The sequence below is a fragment of the Coregonus lavaretus genome, assembly GCF_964263955.1.
Source record: "Coregonus lavaretus genome assembly, chromosome: 10".
Taxonomy (NCBI): Eukaryota; Metazoa; Chordata; class Actinopteri; order Salmoniformes; family Salmonidae; genus Coregonus; species Coregonus lavaretus.
In genome coordinates this window covers 25,371,852-25,395,781 of record NC_139997.1, presented here as the reverse complement: position 1 = coordinate 25,395,781, position 23,930 = coordinate 25,371,852, and positions in this window count along the sequence as shown.

The window sequence follows — 23,930 nt, the reverse complement described above, 5'->3', positions numbered from 1 at the left end:
CCATTTGAGTTATATAGAAAGCCAGATAGATATATTTGATTTGACACTTAAATAAAATAATTAAAACCGTTTAATAAAATAAAACGTGTCAGGGACAACACAATAAAACCAACTACTTCCATTGTGGTCCCTTAATGATTGTTTCTCCAAGTGCAAAAAAAATAAAAAAATATATATATATATTGGCAAGGAATGGTTAATTCCTAATGATTTCCTGTTGGCCTATGTAAAACGTCGAACCAACCATCCACACAACCATTTCTCAGTCAGTAGGATATATGCACATCACTTTCGTTATTCAGTTAGCTACAACCAGTGGGAAGGTAGCTTAGTGGGTAAGAGCGTTGTGCCAGTATCCGAAAGGTCGCTGTTTCCAATCCCCGAGACGACTAGGTGAAAAATCTGTCGATGTACCCTTGAGCAAGGCACTTAACCCTAATTGCTCCTGTAAGTCGCTCTGGATAAGAGCGTCTGCTAAATGACCAAAAAAATACAAACAGACCGTATCCAAACAAGCCTTTTGCTTGTGACGTTTATGCTTGGTTACATTTTATGACGTGCCAAGCATTAATTCACTACATAAACTGTGTTCAGATGTGATTTCATCTGTACAATCGCTTTCTTCACTCAGGTTGCTGCAGGTAACCTTTGGCCTTTTGATGCACAGCCTTCCCAACCTGTATAATATATACAGGGTGCCTTATATATATATATATATATATATAGATAGATAGATAGATAGATAGATAGATAGATAGATAGATAGATAGATAGATAGATAGGGAATAGGGTGCCATTGTGGATGCCATCTTTGTGTGTGTGTGTGTGTGTGTGTGTGTGTCAGGATATGCTTTATGTTTTGTGTCAATCAATTGATGGAAATGTTTCCCTCAGAAAGCAAGATGGATCGTAATGATGAGAGAATCAAAAGAGCTTTAAGGCGCCGCCCTTATGTGGTAAATATAACATATTTATTTATTTGTTCTGTTTTTGTTATATTATCACATTTTAAAGTGAGTGTTGTGTTGACAGTTGAATCCAGTGAGGGTGAACACCCCTGATTCTGTGTTGTGGCCAACCGGCAAGGTGCGCAGAAGGCCAAAGCCTGTAAGTAATATCTGACCTGAAAACAATAACACATACGCATTAGTTATACATGCTGCCAGGGGCGGTGTGTTCAATAGGGCGATATGGGCGACGCACTGCCAAACGGGAAAAGGAAGGGATTTTTTTTCTAATCAATTATATCACGGCAACAGTAGTTATCAGTGTTGTAATCTAGACGTCTGGTCTGATCTGCCACTAAATGTCCAATCAGGCTAAAGTCGTGCTTCAAATGCCCCCCCCCCCCCCCCCTTTTGGGGCGATTTCAGTCAGGTTGAAAATCGCCCAGAAGTCTCTCATAGACTCCCATGTAAAATATATATTTTTTCAAATATCAGAGCTTTCAATACAATCTCTATGGGTTTCTGAGGGCTTGCACTTACGCGCTTTCGTCATACGTAACATAACCATGAACGTAACTAAGAAAAGAGCGGGTAGCCTCATCAATCAATTCACTATTACTGTCAAAATGGCAGTGCAACTCGATTGTCTCTTTGAAAGAAGTTCCTTTTTGTCGGCGAACAAATCAAGATAAATTGGCAACGAAACAATTAGGACCTCCCAGACCAAATTTAATAATTCAACAGGTTTCTACTAAAGGCGGAAAGTCCTACACCCGAGGATTTTCCAAAAATTGGTACGAACGAAAAAAGAACATTGCCACTCAACTGGATGAGGGATACAGGCTAGCTGTCCGCCGCCACAACGATGAGGTTAGTGTTGATAATCACAAGTTTACTGGAGAACTGAGACCAAGTAGAGACTTTGGACAGGGTGGATATGGTATAATAAAGGCAGTTTATTCAGAGGTAAAGATATCTGGAATCGCGTGCACGGACCCGTTCGTCAAACTCTTAGGGAGCTATACATTAAGCCCCATTACTTACCATATCAGATAAGAGAAATTGCTGCAGCTACATATATTTTACATCCTGGCCCTACATAGTTCACTATTTGCATCACTTACCAAAATATTACATGTGGTCATATATGCTTGGAAAGTGGAGATGCCATAGAACGTCAAAAAAGTAAACATTGCTGGAGACACATTGCCGTTTTGGAGAAGACATCGCGTTTGCTAGCGAAGAGATTTGTTGTGGCAAATGAACTTGGGCTGGGAATTGCCAGGAACCTCACGATAAGATATATGCATTGCGAGTCTCATGATTCTATACGTATTGCGATTCGATACTGTGATTTTATTGCGCACCATATGTCTGTTGCAGAGGGATCAGAAAGCCATGAGAACGAGTTTTGATCAGTCATGGAAATAAAAGTGCTGAAAACAAATTGGCTCCCAATGTGAAAAGATTGAGAACAAGCTATGAAGGAACAATAATGGTGTTTTGGTGCAGGTACAGCCAACTAGCGCTAAAATATTGCGATATTGTCAATACAGTATATCGTAAAGTATCACTATGTAACTCGATTTCTTTCACCCCAATCCCTCAAATTAACGGTAAATAACTGAATTGTTTGCCCCACATTTAGCTAAGATGATTAGCTAGCCAGCTAAAATGTTTTATTTAGTTAGCAGTCGCATCTACAATAGTTTACTGTCAATAACATGTCTCCAAAAATGACGTGGTGTCTCCAATTGTGTTGACATTTTACAATTGCGATGCGCATCCATGAGTATCCACTTTCTGTAGCTCAGCTGGTAGAGCACGGCGCTTGTAACGCCAAGGTAGTGGGTTCGATCCCCGGGACCACCCATACACAAAAATGTATGCACGCATGACTGTAAGTCGCTTTGGATAAAAGCGTCTGCTAAATGGCATATTATTATTATTATTATTATTATTATCTGAAGAGAGCCCCGAAACATTGTGTGCAGACATTTTATGCAATAAATGAAGTAGGTTGAATCTAGTAGTTCTGATCTTCTGATTGGTCCTGATGAGTTGGGCGAGGTCCCCTCCAGGCTAGTGTCACTGTTGCATTGGCTCTGAGTCGGGTTCTCTGTCTTCAAATGTTCAGCCTAAGAGAGGGGATTTTTGTGTGTGTGTGTGTGTGTGTGTGTTTAACAGTGATGATGTGTGTGTGTGTGTGTGTGTGTGTGTGTGTGTGTGTGTGTGTGTGTGTGTTTAACAGTGATGATGTGTGTGTGTGTGTGTTTGTGTGTGTGTGTGTGTGTGTCCTCAGAGCAAGAACTCGTGAGTTGGAAGAACTGAGAGGCCTATGGCGTGGGTGTTGTCCTTGGCCACCTGCTGACAAGGCTGACAAGATAGGACCCTTTTGTCCATTGTTATTGGATAGGAACAGAACTTATAACCAGCTCCTGACCTAAATAGATCTTAGCACAACATTTTACTCAACATATCATATTCCATATTCACTATAACAAATATATTTACTACGACATTAGCAAGAACCGCCACATCCTCAGCCGGCTAATCCAGTGTGTGAAGTTTTGCGGAGTGTTTGAGTTAGCTTTGCGAGGCAAAGATGAAACTGAGGGCTCCACCAACCCTGGTAAGCCAACACTTTTGAGATCAGTCAATAAATGCTTCTGGTATTGACTTATATGCTGCCCCTGTCTTCATGTTGTTGCTGGACATATCTTTTTTAAAATGTGTGTAGGTCACCTAAATCATCAGAAAAATTGCCCCCCCTGAGAATTTTTTCAGGAGCCGCCACTGCATGCTGCATGTACAAACTGCAGTTATCACAATAAAAGCAAATGCAGATATCCCTCCCTATCTAACCACATTGAATGCTGTCTTGACAGTCTACTTCAGTGCAGACCACTAAGATCCACAAAAGGCCTGTAAGTCACATTCAAATTCAACCACATAACAGTACTTTTGATATTTATTGATACATAATTCAAGTTATTTCCATGGCCAAAATGAGCAAAGCAGTGTTTAATTCATTTTTTACTGTTAACAGCCAATCATTGTGAGCTGTGGGCAGGACCAGACATCTGGGGATGGATGGAATATCAATCCAGAGCCTCTCAGCCAGGTCACACATCTATGCTGTTCCCACAGAGACAACAGATAGATCAATATTTTGATTCATATGGCCATTTTGGTTGGCTTAGTTGAATTGATAATCATCCATTCGACATTTTAAAGATTCCTATACTATGGAAGGTCTGTCACGGCCGTCTACGGAAGGAGTGGACCAAAGCGCAGCGTTTGTAGCGAACATGACTTTATTAAAGTTAAAGTGCACGAACGAGAAAACAATAAACAATGACGGATAGTGAAGTCCTCAGTACACAGACTGAAACACGGAACAAAAACCCACAACCACAAGGTGAAAACACACATATGGCTCCCAATCAGAGATAACGAGCCGACAGCTGACACTCGTTACCTCCGATTGGGAGTCATTGACCAAACAAGGAAACATAACCAAATAGACAACCAACCAAAACAGAACACAACGAAACGAACACACCCTGGCTCAACATACAAAGTCCCGGAGCCAGAGCGTGACAGTACCCCCCCCTAAAGGCGCGGACTGCGACCGCGCCTCAAAAACCCCAAACAGGGGAGGGCTGGGTGGGCATTACTCCTCGGAGGCGGCTCCGGCTCCGGGCTTGACCACCACCCTTCTTCAACCCCCCCGTAGCGCCCCCGGTCCGATCTGACCCAGCTGGTAGGATCTGGACTGACGACGCGCACCCCTGGCTTGGCGCGTGAGGCAGGAACGGACCGGACCTGGCCGACGATACGCACCCTAGGCTTGATGCGTGGATTCGGAACGGGCTGAACCAGGCTGACGACTCGCATCCCTGGCTTGGTGCGAGTAGCAGGAATGGGTTGGATCAGGCTGACGGCTCGCACCCTTGGCTTGGTGCTAGTAGCAGGGACGAGCTGAACCAGGCTGACGACTCGCACCCTTGGCTTGGTGCGAGTAGCAGGAACGGGCTGAACCAGGCTGACGACTCGCACCCTTGGCTTGGTGCGAGTAGCAGGAACGGGCTGGACCAGGCCGACGACTCGTACCCCTGGCTTGGTGCGAGTAGCAGGAACGGGCTGAACCAGGCTGACGACTCGCACCCTTGGCTTGGTGCGAGTAGCAGGAACAGGCCGGGCTGGGCTGGCGACGCACACCGTAGGCTCTGTGCGTGGAGCAGGAACAGGCCGGGCTGGGCTGACGACGCACACCGTAGGTTTTGTGCGTGGAGCAGGAACAGGCCGGGCTGGGCTGGCGACGCACCCCGTAGGCTTTGTGCGTAGAGCAGGAACAGGCCGGGCTGGGCTGGCGACGCACACCGCAGGCTTAGTGCGTGGAGCAGGAACAGGCCGGGCTGGGCTGGCGACGCACACCGTAGGTTTTGCGCGTGGAGCAGGAACAGGCCGGGCTGGGCTGGCGACGCACACCGTAGGTTTTGTGCGTGGAGCAGGAACAGGCCGGGCTGGGCTGGCGACGCACACCGTAGGTTTTGTGCGTGGAGCAGGAACAGGCCGGGCTGGGCTGGCGACGCACACCGTAAACCTAGTGCGTGGAGCAGGAACCGGCCGGGCAGGGCTGGCGACGCACACCGTAGGCTTAGTGCGTGGAGCAGGAACAGGCCGGGCTGGGCTGGCGACGCACACCGTAGGTTTTGTGCGTGGAGCAGGAACAGGCCGGGCTGGGCTGACGACGCACACCGTAAACCTAGTGCGTGGAGCCGGAACCGGCCGGGCAGGGCTGGCGACGCACACCGCAGGCTTAGTGCGTGGAACAGGAACCGGCCGGGCTGGACTGGCGACGCACACCGTGGGCTTGGTGCGTGGAGTAGGAACAGGCCGGGCAGGGCTGGCGACGCACACCGCAGGCTTAGTGCGTGGAACAGGAACCGGCCGGGCTGGACTGGCGACGCACACCGTGGGCTTGGTGCGTGGAGTAGGAACAGGCCGGTCCGTACTGGGAACACACACCACTGGCCTCAACCGGGGATCAGGAACGGGCCGGACCGGACTGGTAACACACCTCAGTCTCTCACGCCGTGCCTCAACTACTTCCCTCCCTCTACTCGCCAATGGCTCCCGTAATCCGGTAGCCTTCTCTCCACGTCTCCCTGTGGCAGCCTCCTGCTGCCCAGCCGCCCAAGCCATGTGCCCCCCCCCAAAAAACTTTTTGGGGTTGCCTCTCGTCCTTCCGACGATGGCCCTGCTGACGCCGTTGCTCCTCTCTCTGTCGCCTCTCCACTGTTTTACTCCATGGCCGGCGATCCATCCCATCCAGGATTTCCTCCCAAGTCCAAGACCCTTTTCCATCCAAAATCTCCTCCCATGTCCAGACCCTTGGCTCCTGGACACGCTGCTTGGTCCTTTGGTGGTGGGTTTTTCTGTCACGGCCGTCTACGGAAGGAGTGGACCAAAGCGCAGCGTTTGTAGCGAACATGACTTTATTAAAGTTAAAGTGCACGAACGAGAAAACAATAAACAATGACGGATAGTGAAGTCCTCAGTACACAGACTGAAACACGGAACAAAAACCCACAACCACAAGGTGAAAACACACAGTTTAAATATGGCTCCCAATCAGAGATAACGAGCCGACAGCTGACACTCGTTACCTCCGATTGGGAGTCATTGACCAAACAAGGAAACATAACCAAATAGACAACCAACCAAAACAGAACACAACGAAACGAACACACCCTGGCTCAACATACAAAGTCCCGGAGCCAGAGCGTGACAAGGTCTTTATCTCCATCCCTAATGTTATTGGAGTTGCATTTATTGCATTTCAATACACTTGCATTTTCAGTTACCCATGTATTACTCACTACTTGTAAACCATGTTGGTGCCAGTGTATTCTATGGCTGCCATGAGTACATGCCTTTCGCTGTCTCCTCAGTCTGGAAGGGTGACTCGGCTGATAGAGAAAAATTATGATGAGGTGATCTCGTCCTCCAACTCCGATGACTTTTCCATCGACTCCTTTACTGACTGTGAATCTGAGGTAAGAGAGTTGTACCGTACCGTCCATGTCTTTGTTGAGTGACATCACTGTGAGGAGGATGGTCTCTGACTAGCTGACTCTGATACACAGTGTGATGATGAGGATCATGGAAGGAGGACACCACTGCTGAAAGTTAAGGATGAGGAGGATGGAAAGGTGACAAAGCTTGAAGTGAGGGATATGGTAGAGGACGACGATCTGTCTCTCCACTCCTTCGATGAGTCAGACTTCCTGGTAAGTTCTGCATACAAAAAAATATATAATAATATATATATATATGGCGGATTGGAAATTATGCAGACAATTACATTGATAGAGCCCATAGGTTCTGCACCATGTATTTGAGTAACTCTTTCACTGAATGTGGAGAATGGACTATGACCAGCTAGCTCTCTGACACACAGCGTGATGATGGCAATGATGCCTCTACTGACGACTTTCCAGAGCCTCCAAAGGAACCACAAGTTCCACTGAAGGACCATCAACTGGTAGGCGTCTCTTACATTTGTTTGTGTGTGTGTCACATCTCAATGGTTTGACCCTTTGTCTGTACAGATTATTCGCCTGGCCCCCATCACCAACCTGAGTGAGACTGGCAGGAAGCTGCTCCAAGAAATGGCGCAGGAAATGGCAGGAGTGGCCCCACAGGTGAGAGGAAATACAAGAAGGGAATCTTGTCCGTATGTCCTTCTACAGTATAGCATATCTCTAGATATAGTAGCTCAAGAGAAGAGAAAACCCATAAGCTTACATTACTTTTTCTCCTTGTCCAAAATATTCAGGAAGGGAAGATCAATAAGAAAAAGAAGGGCAAGGCCAAAAAACGAGTGAAGCAAGAGAAGGCCAATAAGATGCAACAGATAGAAAATGTTGGAGAAAGTAAGGAGGAGGACAAGAAAGAGGAAAAGAAGAGTCTGAGGAAGAGGTGAGGAAATAAATGAGGGAGAAGTGGAATATAAACAGGGAATACTAGACTAGAGAATTAGAGAAATAGAATGAGGTAGCAGAGAAAGAGCAGCTGTCTGATGTGTTAATGCAAACTTAAGCAATAAGGCACGAGGGGGTGTTGTATATGGCCAACCTACCACGTCTAAGGGCTGTTCTTAAGCACGACGCAGAGCGTCGTGCCTGGATACAGCCCTTAGCCGTGGTAAATTGGCCATATTCCACATACCCCCGAGTTCCCTTATTGCTATGATAAACTGGTTACCAATGTAATTAGAGCAGTAAAAATAAATGTTTTGTCATACCTGTGGTATACGGTCTGACATACCACGGCTGTCAGCCAATCAGCATTCAGGGCTGGAATCAACCAGTTTATAATACTATTTATTCTCCTGTTGTTTTTGATTGACAGGTTTCTTCAGTGGCTGCTGCCCAAACTGAGATGTTCAAAGAAATAATGGCCAACTATTACTCCTACTACCACACACACACACATTATTTTGCTAATTTTCACCCCAGTATCTCTATTTGCACATCATCTTTTGCACATCTATCATTCCAGTGTTAATACGAAATTGTAACTATTTTGCACTATGGCCTATTTATTGCCTTACCTCCATAATTTACTACATTCGCACACACTGTATATATATTTTCTGTTGTATTTTTGACTTTATGTTTTGTTTACCCCATATGTAACTCTGTGTTGTTGTTTTTATCGCACTGCTTTGCTTTATCTTGGCCAGGTCGCAGTTGTAAATGAGAACTTGTTCTCAACTGGCTTACCTGGTTAAATAAAGGTTAAATAAAAAATTAATAAAAAATGTGCAAAATACATATATTGGTCTCATTCTTATATTTTGCGACATGCACCATTCTTACAAAACAAATACGATATTGGTCCCCATACATCCTACCCAGGTGGCGTATGATAATGAGTTGGATTTACATAGTGCGTAGAAGCGCTTTCCCATGCTTAGGCTTGGAAATATAGCCAGGAGAAGCAGGGTCAACACCCCTACTCATGCCATAAGTGCCATGAGATGTTTAGTAACAACAGAGAGATAAGACCTCTGTCTACGCGGTCTCATCCAAAGGACAGCACCGGCCGCAGGGCAGTGTCACTGGTATTGGGGTCTTATGTCTCCTTTGGCCAAAGGGAAGAGAAGAGGGCCCCTTACTGGCCTCCTTGCAATATCTGGTCTCCCACACAGAGACGGAAACCTACACCTGTTTAGACCCTGGAGGATATGGCTTCAGATGAAAGACAGCTGAGAGATGCAGAATGCATAAGCTTGAAACACTGTGATGTATGCAAGTTCATGAACATTGTGCACAGAAGTGGAGCATGCATCTGGTCTGAAGCATGTCAAAAGTGTGCATATGAACTGGGACTGGAGGACTGCATCACATTTAAACTAAATTAGAATTTATCTGATGTAGCTACACCCATCTGTACTTGACTTGTGCTGTTTGAAACATGTATTTCCAATAAAACTTTAGAAATTGCAATTATTTGTGTCAGACAGATATTTTTCTTAATTACATCAATGGTTCTTAAACCTTTTACAGCACGGGAACAATTATTGTTCTGACATTACACTGGCTAAGTTGAATGCACCAATTTGTAAGTCGCTCTGGATAAGAGCGTCTGCTAAATGACTTAAATGTAAATGTAAAATGTAAACGTTACATATTATCAGTGGGTGTTTTTTATTCTGCTGTCCTGGACTGGATCCAACGATAGGTGTCAGTAGTGCACCAATAAATAGTTGTCCATTAATGTCCTTGTGTAATGTGATATAGGCCCTTTTCACGTGACGTCAGACAACTTCCGTTCTGCCGCGATGCAGGTTATGTTTACATCCGGTGTCGCTTAGGAACGCTTAGCTAGTAGCACATCATTATGGAGTTCACCCAGTCCCTTTCACATCTGCCACCAATACGACTTAACGACGTAGAACGACTTGCTGACAAGTGGTCCCTTACTTCAAGATCGAAGCTTGATAAAGGCTACAAGTTCTTCGTTGAAGGTTACCTGTTTGATTATGAAGGTACGTGTTTATCTTTATTTAGCTTAAATTAGCCCTATGCTAGCGAAGGTTATGAGCTGACGAGTTTCTGTTTTGCAGCCTCTTTTTAATATTACTGCTGTTTGTATCGACCGTAAGATAAGAGTCAGTAATGTATTAATGGCTAATGCTGCGCCCTTTCTCCCAATCACTGTATTGAAACAGTCTCAAGTGTAGTTAACGGTGAGGTGACAGTGAGAGGGCGATGTTACAGGTCCATGAAGAAAAATGAGGAGGCTCATCGGCTTCAGGTTTCTCAGATAAACAGTTCTCTAACATTATGATAAGATAGGTTAAGATAGATAAGTTTTCTTTTTGTTGTGTTTTGTTGCTACAAGTAATATATTATTAGATTACAGTAGTATTACGTTTAACGCTGTCTACCTATCCTTACCCCAATCATTCCAGTGGAATCTAGACGGCACTGATCCCTGTTTAATACGGATCCGTCCACTGGCCGATGTGTATCTATCCTCAGGGGGAAAGTGCTGACTGCAAACAAAGGTGCTCCCACGAAGAATCTTAAAACTTGGTCCCTCATCTCTCCTGATCGCCCTCACCCAACGGGCACGTATTTCTCCATCAACAGGGAAATCGTGAAAACTCAGATACGGGAATTTCTGTTTGTTGTTTGAACAAAATGGTACACTGCAATAGCATCTTCTCGAAGATTGTGCCATGCTTCGGTGTTGGATGGGATACTGTTGCGATACAGACACCGGGAGAAAAGAAACAGCTAAATTAACATTCAGCTTTGACCAGGAATCAATATTTATCTAGCTATCATGCACAACAGTATTTGAATAGGTGAGTTACTATACATTCATGAATAAACTAACTGCCTAACAAAGGGTTAGATAGCTAGCTAAGTAAACTTGTTACATTACAGCCAGGCAGCAATGTAACGCTACCTTTTAACGTTATCGGTATCTGGTACTAAGTTGTTGTTAGCTAACGTTAGCCCACTTTTAAGTAACTAAGGCAGTGAACAATTATGAATTAACAATAACGTTAGCAAGTTACAAACCATTGCATATACGTAAACATTATTACTCTTAACTTTACTAATTTAACTTAAACGTACCTTTTGGAATTTCTTCAAGTAGCTAGCTTGCTAGTTAGTGGTCAACAGTTGTATTTTCGTTGAGAAGTCTCAGGTTACGGGCGAACGGAAGTGAAGTTAACCTGCTACGCGGAAAGGCGGAAGTTAGATGACGTCATCGTGAAAAGGGCCTATTGTACCACCTAGCGCAAATGTCCTTTGTATTTTCTTTAGATACATTTGTGTTCCCCATGTACTTTTTGTATTGATTTGTTGTTAATAAAAATAAAATAAAATAATAATAACAACAAAAACAAAATTAATCAATATAAACAATTTAATGAAAAATACATTTAAAATATATATATTTTTAGAAATACACACACACAAAAAAGACTGTTGTTCCTATGCAAAGAGCAGACGCTTGTGAAAAGTACTAGCTAGCTGCAAAATTGGCTAGCTAGCGAATTGGCTAAATATCCTGCTGGTAACCATCTTGCTGCTTTATACAGAGCGCGCGTGTGTGTCCGTTGCTACTAACCTAGCTAGCCATCAAAAAGGTTCCTAACGTTACAACATGGCAGACGGCTGGAGCACTGACACCCGGGATACTGTGAAATACCTTACAATTAAGTAAGTTGCAGTTGGCCTTTGTGTGGCTTTTATTCCTTGTATTGCCATAAAGTTAGCTCTAAAAGCAGATGACGATGAACACCCATTATATTGTTTGACCTGAACCCTGACTGAGTTTGCCAGGGAAACATGGCAAATAGTTAGCTAGAATGTTGTTTACTTTGTTTATATTTACAATGGTGTTTACAGGATCCGTATTCAGAGAGTCACCTCTACAGCAGCCCTCTCCCAACACCTTCAGCAGCAGGTTTTGGCTCAACCGGAGAGGGAAGGCATTGAGCTGGACACCCTCAACTCACCGGCTCAATCAGGTATTAACACTGTTTTGAAACAGCAAGATGAAGTTAGATGCATCTTAGTTGAGTAGATGTTATTTTCGAAGTGGCTAGATATGAGCCAGAACATCGTCAGACAGGATGAGAGAGAGGGTGAGTGTATATTGTATTAATATTTATTTCAATATAAATATTTAGTTTATATTGTATTCCTGATAACAGTTATCATAAAATGGAATTTGTAACATGCATTATTATTAATTATTTTATAATAGAATCCCTCCCCCAATGGCCAGTTCTGTACTTCTGGCAGCACTACAGAAATGAAGGCTATGGCTACCTGGTCATTCCTTCCACCCCTGGTAAGGTGTGTATATGTGTATAATGACAGTCAGAATTGTTTTCTGAAAGTAGCGTAAATGATGATCTACTCTGACTGTGTGTGTCTGTATCCCATAGGGAAGCATACAATAATGTGTCATACGTGGAGACCACAGGAACAGTGTCAGAACTGAGACGCTTCTTCATTGGTGGATCCCCTGAGCTTGAGGACTACATTTACATCAGAGTCCCAGGGGGGTCCATGGTATTATGTTCTTTTAGTATGGGGTGAAGCAGCAGAATGAAAAAGGTTCTGACTTTTAGATATCTGGATTCTTTCCATTTGGGCCATATTTTCTCTGTTGTTTGTTTGACGTCACCGTGCTTGTCTTGTGTGCAGGGTATTTGTTGATGCCAGCACCCTGAAGAAGAGGAGGCAGAGTGTTCTGGACCAGCTGGGAGGCTTCAGTCAGCAAGGGGCTGTCTATAATGTCCTGGGTAAGGAGTGTCATGTCCAAATACAAATAATTGAGAAAGAATTACAAAATGTCAAGATGCTCGTACACAATATGCTGAGCGAAAAACATATTACAGTAGTCTGGTAAACAATGGATTTGTTCTCTAATTGGAAAAGTGTTTGTGAGGCTTTGTATACCTTCATTTCCCATGTTTTGTATGAAACATTACTCTGCTATCATTTGGTCTATTACATTTTTACCTTTGGGAGAAATGAGATGAGCACAGGTCTACCTAGTAAAGTCCAGGTTGTATCAAGCCTGTTCTTGGGTAAGATGAGACTCCTCACTCTTTTCCTCTAATCTCTCCTCTTTTCCCCCTAAGGTGTGTGCAGCTCACTCACTGCTGAGCGCGTCTCAATCGCATGTATAGTAAAGTGTCCGAGAGGAGTGAGGTTGCCAGGAAACTGTCAGTGCTGGCGCTCCCCTCTGCCCGTCTGGGAGTCTGCTGCACCTGCCTCAGTAACCAGCCCTGCTGGCACCGCCACAGAGTGGCCTGGCGCTGGCCATGGTGAACACGGTCTGTCTCCCTCTCCTAATTAAACTTTATACATTACAAACATCTATAGTTGGTTGTCCTGATGGATACTTGCTAGTAATTTAATGCAGGCAGTGACATGCAGTCAGGGTAGGCAATGCTTACCCTGTGGTAATCGATAAAAATAAAAATAAAAAGTATGAAAAGCCCCCCCAAAACTGAAAATATCACACGTACATATTATTCAGACCCTTTCCTCAGTACTTTGTTCAAGCATCTTTGGCAGCGATTACAGCCTCGAGTCTTCTTGGGTATGATGCTACAAGCCTGGCACACCTGTATTTGGGGAGTTTCTCCCATTTTTCTCTGCAGATCCTCTCAAGTTCTGTAAGGTTGGATGGGGATGGGGAGCGTTGCTGCACAGCTGTTTTCAGGTCTTTTCAGAGATGTTCGATCGGGTTCAAGTCTGGGCTCTGGCTGGGCCACTCAAGGACATTCAGAGGCTTGTCCCGAAGCCGCTCCTGCATTGTCCTGGCTGTGTGCTTTGTGTCGTTGACCTGTTGGAAGGTGAACCTTCGCCGAAGTCTGAGGTCCTGAGTGCTCTGGAGATGTTTTCATCAAGGATCTCTCTATACTTCGCGCCATTCATCTGTCCCTCGATCCTGATTAGTTTCCCAGTCCTTGCCACTGAGAAACATCCCCACAGCATGATGCTGCCACCACCATGCTTCACCGTAGGGATGGTGCCAGGTTTCCTCCAGACTTGACGCTTGGCATTCAGGCCAAAGAGTTCAATCTTGATTTCATCAGACCAGAAAATCTTGTTTCTCATGGTCTGAGAGTCTTTTAGCTGCCTTTTGGCAAACTCCAAGCGGGCTGTCATGTGCCTTTTACTGAGGAGTGGCTTCTGTCGGGCCACTCTACCATAAAGGCCTGATTGGTGGAGTGCTGCAGAGATGGTTGTCCTTCTGGTAGGTTCTCCCATCTCCACAGAGAAAATCTGGAGTTTGTCAGAGTGACCATCGGGTTCTTGGTCACCTCTTTGACCCTTCTCCCCCGATTGCTCAGTTTGGCCGAGCGGCCAGCTCTAGGACGATTCTTGGTGGTTTCAAACTTCTTCCATTTAAGAATGATGGAGGCCACTGTCTCCTTGGGGACCTTCAATGCTGCAGACATTTTTTGGTACCCTTCCCCAGATCTGTGCCTCGAAACAATCCTGTCTCGGAGCTCTACGGACAATTCCTTCATCCTCATGGCTTTTTTTCAGACATGCACAGTCAACTGTGGGACCTTATATAGACAGGTGTGTGCCTTTCCAAATCATGTCCAATCAATTGAATTTACCACAGGTGGACTCCAATCAAGTTGTAGAAAAATCTTCAGGATGATCAATGGAAACAGGATGCACCTGAGCTCAATTTCGAGTCTCATAGCAAAGGGTCTAAATACTAATGTAAATAAGGTATTTCAATTTTTTTTATTTTTAATAAATGTGGAATAAAGTCTATGTGTCCATATATTGGTCTTTTAGTGCCACCTATCAGTTATAACTGTGGATGCTACATCGATTTATGGCTGAGCTTAACAGTGTGTCATTTTGTCGGATGATATGAAATATGCCGCCATCAGAGGCTATCGCTTGTGTAGCTTGGCTACATTGTTATTTACATTTGGTTAAAATTGTTTGTCAATTTCAGTTAATAGCCTATGTCACTCTGGTTGTTGGAGCTACTGTAACCTATTCTACGGTGAACTTGGGCTTCATCAAGGTTTATTTGTGAGTAAATCTGGCTTTGATAATAGCCACCGACCTCAACGCATGTCACTGAGCGTAAGGTTAAGTCAGAGTGAAATCTATTTAGGTTTTCTTTTTTTATGTGTATAGTTGTATTATTGTTAATAGATTAGATGTGCCTCTCACTGTAATAAGGGGTTTGGAATTTTTTATTATTGTTCGCTTTATTCATTCCCTAGCCTGAGGTGGTGTATTGCACGGCATTTAGGCAATGCAATATGTGTTGGTTGTATGTGCACTTGCAGTACAACATGAATACGTCTATTAACTGTCATTTATGTGTGTTCTGATAATCACTAATTCTGGGATGTGTACAGTATACACTGAGTGTACAAAACATTAGGAACACCTTCCTAATATTGAGTTCCACCCGCCCCCTTTTGCCTTCAGAACAGCCTCAATTCGTCGGGGCATGGACTCTACAAGGTGTCGAAAGCATTCCACAGGGATGCTGGCCCATGTTGACTCCAATGCTTCCCACAGTTGTCAAGTTGTCTGGATGTCCTTTGGGTGGTGGACCATTCTTGATACACGGGAAACTGTTGAGCGTGAAAAACCCAGCAGCGTTGCAGTTCTTGACACACTCAACCCGGTGTATCACACGCACCTGTAACCTACTACCATACCCCGTTTAAAGGCACTTCAATCTTTTGTCTTCCCCATTTACCTTCTGAATGGCACACACACACAATCCATGTCTCAATTGTAGCAAGACTTAAAAATCCTCCTTTAATGTGTCTCCTGCCCTTCATCTACACTAATTGAAGTGGATTTAACAAGTGACATCAACAAGGGATCATAGACAGACCAGGTAAATCCAGGTGAAAGCTACAGTGGGGAAAAAAGTATTTAGTCAGCCACCAATTGTGCAAGTTCTCCCACTTAAAAAGATGAGAGAGGCCTGTAATTTTCATCATAGGTACACGTCAACTATGACAGACAAATTGAGGGAAAAAAATCCAGAAAATCACATTGTAGGACTTTTTATGAATTTATTTGCAAATTATGGTGGAAAATAAGTATTTGGTCACCTACAAACAAGCAAGATTTCTGGCTCTCACAGACCTGTAACTTCTTCTTTAAGAGGCTCCCCTGTCCTCCACTCGTTACCTGTATTAATGGCACCTGTTTGAACTTGTTATCAGTATAAAAGACACCTGTCCACAACCTCAAACAGTAACACTCCAAACTCCACTATGGCCAAGACCAAAGAGCTGTCAAAGGACACCAGAAACAAAATTGTAGACCTGCACCAGGCTGGGAAGACTGAATCTGCAATAGGTAAGCAGCTTGGTTTGAAGAAATCAACTTTGGGAGCAATTATTAGGAAATGGAAGACATACAAGACCACTGATAATCTCCCTCGATCTGGGGCTCCACGCAAGATCTCACCCCGTGGGGTCAAAATGATCACAAAAATCCCAGAACCACACGGGGGGACCTAGTGAATGACCTGCAGAGAGCTGGGACCAAAGTAACAAAACCTACCATCAGTAACACACTACGCCGCCAGGGACTCAAATCCTGCAGTGCCAGACGTGTCCCCCTGCTTAAGCCAGTACATGTCCAGGCCCGTCTGAAGTTTGCTAGAGTGCATTTGGATGATCCAGAAGAGGATTGGGAGAATGTCATATGGTCAGATGAAACCAAAATATAACTTTTTGGTAAAAACTCAACTTGTCGTGTTTGGAGGACAAAGAATGCTGAGTTGCATCCAAAGAACACCATACCTACTGTGTAGCATGGGGGTGGAAACATCATGCTTTGGGGCTGTTTTTCTGCAAAGGGACCAGGACGACTGATCCGTGTAAAGGAAAGAATGAATGGGGCCATGTATCGTGAGATTTTGAGTGAAAACCTCCTTCCATCAGCAAGGGCATTGAAGATGAAACGTGGCTGGGTCTTTCAGCATGACAATGATCCCAAACACACCGCCCGGGCAACGAAGGAGTGGCTTTGTAAGAAGCATTTCAAGGTCCTGGAGTGGCCTAGCCAGTCTCCAGATCTCAACCCCATAGAAAATCTTTGGAGGGAGTTGAAAGTCTGTGTTGCCCAGCGACAGCCCCAAAACATCACTGCTCTAGAGGAGATCTGCATGGAGGAATGGGCCAAAATACCAGCAACAGTGTGTGAAAACCTTGTGAAGACTTACAGAAAACGTTTGACCTGTGTCATTGCCAACAAAGGGTATATAACAAAGTATTGAGAAACTTTTGTTATTGACCAAATACTTATTTTCCACCATAATTTGCAAATAAATTCATTAAAAATCCTACAATGTGATTTTCTGGATTTTTTTCCCTCATTTTGTCTGTCATAGTTGACGTGTACCTATGATGAAAATTACAGGCCTCTCTCATCTTTTTAAGTGGGAGAACTTGCACAATTGGTGGCTGACTAAATACTTTTTCCCCCCACTGTATGTCAAATCAAATCAAATCAAATCAAATTTTATTGGTCACATGCGCCGAATACAACAGGTGCAGACATTACAGTGAAATGCTTACTTACAGCCCTTAACCAACAGTGCATTTATTTTAAACAAAAAAAGTAAGAATAAAACAACAACAAAAAAAAGTGTTGAGAAAAAAAGAGCAGAAGTAAAATAAAGTGACAGTAGGGAGGCTATATATACAGGGGGGTACCGTTGCAGAGTCAATGTGCGGGGGCACCGGCTAGTTGAGGTAGTTGAGGTAATATGTACATGTGGGTAGAGTTAAAGTGACTATGCATAAATACTTAACAGAGTAGCAGCAGCATAAAAAGGATGGGGTGGGGGGGCAGTGCAAATAGTCCGGGTAGCCATGATTAGCTGTTCAGGAGTCTTATGGCTTGGGGGTAGAAGCTGTTGAGAAGTCTTTTGGACCTAGACTTGGCACTCCGGTACCGCTTGCCGTGCGGTAGCAGAGAGAACAGTCTATGACTAGGGTGGCTGGAGTCTTTGACAATTTTGAGGGCCTTCCTCTGACACCGCCTGGTATAGAGGTCCTGGATGGCAGGAAGCTTTGCCCCAGTGATGTACTGGGCCGTACGCACTACCCTCTGTAGTGCCTTGCGGTCAGAGGCCAAGCAGTTGCCATACCAGGCGGTGATGCAACCAGTCAGGATGCTCTCGATGGTGCAGCTGTAGAATTTTTTGAGGATCTGAGGACCCATGCCAAATCTTTTTAGTCTCCTGAGGGGGAATAGGCTTTGTCGTGCCCTCTTCACGACTGTCTTGGTGTGTTTGGACCATGATAGTTCGTTGGTGATGTGGACACCAAGGAACTTGAAGCTCTCAACCTGTTCCACTACAGCCCCGTCGATGAGAATGGGGGCGTGCTCAGTCCTCTTTTTTTTTCCTGTAGTCCACAATCATCTCCTTTGTCTTGGTCACGTTGAGGGAGAGGTTGTTGTCCTGGCACCACACGGCCAGATCTCTGACCTCCTCCCTATAGGCTGTCTCATCGTTGTCGGTGATCAGGCCTACCACTGTTGTGTCGTCGGCAAACTTAATGATGGTGTTGGAGTCGTGCCTGGCCATGCAGTCATGGGTGAACAGAGAGTACAGGAGGGGACTGAGCACGCACCCCTGAGGGGCCCCCGTGTTGAGGATCAGTGTGGCAGATGTGTTGTTACCTACCCTTACCACCTGGGGGCGGCCCGTCAGGAAGTCCAGGATCCAGTTGCAGAGGGAGATGTTTAGTCCCAGGATCCTTAGCTTAGTGATGAGCTTAGAGGGCACTATGGTGTTGAATGCTGAGCTGTAGTCAATGAATAGCATTCTCACGTAGGTGTTCCTCTTGTCCAGGTGGGAAAGGGCAGTGTGGAGTGCGATAGAGATTGCATCATCTGTGGATCTGTTGGGGCGGTATGCAAATTGGAGTGGGTCTAGGGTTTCTGGGATTATGCTGTTGATGTGAGCCATGACCAGTCTTTCAAAGCACTTCATGGCTACAGACGTCAGTGCTACGGGTCGGTAGTCATTTAGGCAGGTTATCTTAGAGTTCTTGGGCACGGGGACTATGGTGGTCTGCTTGAAACATGTTGGTATTACAGACTCAGTCAGGGACATGTTGAAAATGTCAGTGAAGACACTTGCCAGTTGGTCAGCACATGCTCGGAGTACACGTCCTGGTAATCCGTCTGGCCCTGCGGCCTTGTGAATGTTGACCTGCTTAAAAGTCTTACTCACATCGGCTACGGAGAGCGTGATCACATAGTCATCCGGAACAGCTGGTGCTCTCATGCATGCTTCAGTGTTGCTTGCCTCGAAGCGAGCATAGAAGTGGTTTAGCTCGTCTGGTAGGCTTGTGTCACTGGGCAGCTCGCGGCTGTGCTTCCCTTTGTAGTCTGTAATAGTTTTCAAGCCCTGCCACATCCGACGAGCGTCAGAGCCAGTGTAGTATGATTCAATCTTAGACCTGTATTGACTCTTTGCCTGTTTGATGGTTCGTCGGAGGTCATAGCGGGATTTCTTATAAGCGTCCGGGTTAGAGTCCCGTTCCTTGAAAGCGGCAGCTCTACCCTTTAGCTCAGTGCGGATGTTTCCTGTAATCCATGGCTTCTGGTTGGGGTATGTACGTACTGTCACTGTGGGGACGACATCATCGATGCACTTATTGATGAAGCCAGTGACTGATGTGGTGTACTCCTCAATGCTGTCTGAAGAATCCCGGAACATGTTCCAGTCTGTGCTAGCAAAACAGTCCTGTAGCTTAGCATCTGCGTCATCTGACCACTTTTTTATTAACCGAATCACTGGTGCTTCCTGCTTCAGTTTTTGCTTATAAGCAGGAATCAGGAGGATAGAGTTATGGTCAGATTTGCCAAATGGAGGGCGAGGGAGAGCTTTGTATGCGTCTCTGTGTGTGGAGTAAAGGTGGTCTAGAGTTTTTTTCCCTCTGGTTGCACATTTAACATGCTGGTAGAAATTAGGTAGAACGGATTTAAGTTTCCCTGCATTAAAGTCCCCGGCCACTAGGAGCGCTGCATCTGGATGAGCGTTTTCCTGTTGATTAATGGCCTTGTACAACTCATTCAGTGCAATCTTAATGCCAGCATTGGTTTGTGGTGGTAAATAGACAGCTATGAAAAATATAGATGAAAACTCTCTTGGTAAATAGTGTGGTCTACAGCTTATCATAAGATACTCTACCTCAGGCGAGCAAAACCTCGAGACTTCCTTAGTATTTGATTTTGTGCACCAGCTGTTGTTTACAAATATACACAGACCGCCACCCCTTGTCTTACCAGAGTCAGCCGTTCTGTCCTGCCGATGTAGCGTATAGCCTGCTAGCTGAATGTTATCATTGTTGTCGTTCAGCCACGACTCCGTGAAACATAAGATATTACAGTTTTTAATGTCCCGTTGGTAGGATAACCGTAATCTTAAATCGTCCATTTTATTCTCAAAAGCTTGAACGTTGGCTAATAGGATTGATGGAAGAGGCAGTTTACTCGCTCGCCGTCGGATCCTTACAAGGCACCCGGATCTGCGTCCGCGATATCTCCGTCTCTTCCTCACGCGAATGACGGGGATTTGGGCCTTGTCGGGTGTCTGTATGATATCATTCGCGGCCGCCTCGTTGAAGAAAAAATCTTCGTCCAATGCGAGGTGAGTAATCGCTGTCCTGATATCCAGAAGCTCTTTTTGGTTATAAGAGACGATGGCAGAAACATTATGTACAAAATAAATTACAAATAACGCGGAAAAACACACATAATAGTACAATTGGTTAGAGGGTTGTACTGGAAAGAGCAGGCGTTCCTAATGTTTTGTACACCCAGTAAGCATTTTATGTAGGTTTTATCTTTCTATGCTGATGGTTGAAGGTCTAATACAGAATATTTACTTCAATTTTCTGAGGTTCTGTTGAACATTAACTGTATGAAATGAAGTGGATGATATAAGGGTGATGTTCAGCTGTCCTTTTGGTGTTTCTTTTAATAGAGAAACCCCTAAACTATTGTAGTGATATGGCAGGGTTCATGTTTTCATTGAAGAATTGTGTGCCTTTTAACTTTTTCTCTTGCATTACTGATATCGAATAACGTGTTCCATCATGACCTGTTACATGACTCTTACCACTTGATCCAGTTGTATATGCAAAATAGCTATTTGTATATAAACAGTATAACTTGAAAGCATGCATTTGTAAAGAAATAATAATCATTGATTTGCTATATTTAGTCTTGGTTGTCATTTATGGCTTCTCTTTACTGTGCACAACTGCCTCATTTTCTAAAGATTACATCATAATCTGCCCTTATAGCCCACACTCTTGATAACCTCACCCACTGCTCCCTGCTCCTCAATTTACAATAATGTTGATTGCCAAACAAACTACATGTAATGGATCTAATTTACTGGTGAGGGGATGCTATTTAATTGCTGTAAGTAGTTAAGTAAAGGAAAACTGAATAAATCAGTGAAAGTGTAATATAAAATGCCTGATATATCAAGAGTGCCAAGAGATTTGTCTACAGTATGTGTAGAAAACGCAAAGTACAAGGCAAAACGAGTGGTCTTACAATCAACTGACAATCAAAACCTTCTTGTATTGATTTGACCTTGAACATTCAGAGCCTGCTTGCGTTTTCAAACCAAAATCATCAGTGAAGAAACTGTGTACCTTTAAGTACTGCCTCAAACCCCATGTCCAAGCATATTACATCTCAACGTATAACATATGAGAGCTCTGTCATTCAATGCGTTTTCTATGTCAACAATCTGTCAGTGAAGACACAGGTGCCCTTGGGTGAACCATCACAGATCCTGGCAGTTGACTCTGGCATGTTTGCTGTGAAACTCTGGGGGGCACTGACAGACACAGACAGTGGACTGAGGTGGGAATGTTGAGAATGTAGATGTTGAGCCACTGGATCCCAGTGACTAGTGGTTTGAGAGGCATATGTGTGCCCATGACTGTGTCCATGGCCGGAGCTGTGTTAGTGACTATGTCCATGACTTGGCCCAAAGCTATGCTTGAGGACATATCCATGGTTGTGACCATAATAACCTGAGAGCTGAACAGGGCTCCCCTGTGTATAGTATGAGTTGGCCCAGCCTTCAAATGTCTTTGGTGTGGTCTCGGTAGCCTGTAGATTGGAGGAAACTGGAGCGTGGGCGTGGACTGGGTAGGAGCCTGGGGATGGAATGATTCTGCAACCAATGAGAATGTGGAGAGATTACAGAGCGCTTAGTATTCAATTACAGCTGAGGATCCTCTATTAAAACTGCACCTCATTATACTGTAGAACATCATGTTCTCTGGCTTGCACCCAGAAATCATGTTAATTTAATGACCTCTTGTCTTGTAGGATAAATAATGCGTTTAGTGCTTTCTCAGTACTCACGGTGGGTGGACCGTCTTCCTTCTCTCCTCTGTTGATGCAGGGACATACAGGACACCTATGGTCCTCATTTACATTTACATTTTAGTCATTTAGCACAGCAGCCTGAAAGGCATCTTCTTGTCCAGCACTGATGCCCTAGCATCAGACATGTCTAGAAGTGAGAGCCAGCCCTTTCCGTCTGTTTCACCAGAGCAAGATAAAGAGAATGTGTGACGCAGTGATGCAAGATTTTCCTAACCAAACATCCCATAATGTTCAGCATGAGGACTCAACAAAAATTTCAAGCATATACAACTACTTCAGTGCAAACCCCTCAGATCCACAAAAGGCCTGTAAGTCACATTCAAATTCAACCACATAACAGTACTTATATTATTTATTGATACATCATTAAAGTTATTTCCATGGCCAAAATGAGCAAAGCAGTGTTTAATTCATTCTTTACTGTTAACAGCCAATCATTGTGAGCTGTGGGCAGGACCAGACATTTTTACATTTTAGTCATTTAACAGGCGCTCTTATCCAGAGCGACTTACAGTTAGTGAGTGCATACATTTTTCATACTGGCTCCCGTGGGAATCGAACCCACAACCCTGGCATTACAAGCGCCATGCTCTACCAATTGAGCTACAGGAGGCTGGGGATGGATGGAATATCAATCCAGAACCTCTCAGCCAGGTCACACATCTCTGCCGTTCCAACAGATAGATCAATCTTTTGATTCATATGGCCATTTTGGTTGGTTTAGTTGAATTGATAATCATTCAATCGAGATGCTAAAGATTCCTTTACTATGGAAGGTCTTTATCTCCACCCCTAATGTTATTGGAGTTGCATTTATTGCATTTCAATACACTTGCATTTTCAGTTACCCATGTATTACTCACTACTTGTAAACCATGTTGGTGCCAGTGTATTCTATGGCTGCCATGAGTACATGCCTTTCGCTGTCTCCTCAGTCTGGAAGGGTGACTCGGCTGATAGAGAGAAATTATGATGAGGTGATCTCGTCCTCCAACTCCGATGACTTTTCCATTGACTCCTTTACTGACTGTGAATCTGAGGTAAGAGTTGTACCCTACCGTCCATGTCTTTGTTGAGTGACATCACTGTGAGGAGGATGGTCTCTGACTAGCTGACTCTGATACACAGTGTGATGATGAGGATCATGAAAGGAGGACACCACTGCTGAAAGTTAAGGATGAGGAGGATGGAAAGGTGGCAAAGCTTGAAGTGAGGGATATGGTAGAGGACGACGATCTGTCTCTCCACTCCTTCGATGAGTCAGACTTCCTGGTAAGTTCTGCATATAAAAAATATATATAATAATATATAATAATATATAATAATATATATATATATATATATATATATATATATATATATATATGGCGGATTGGAAATCATGCAGACAATTACATTGATAGAGCCCATAAATTCTGCACCATGTATTTGAGTAACTCTTTCACTGAATGTGGAGAATGGACTATGACCACCTAGCTCT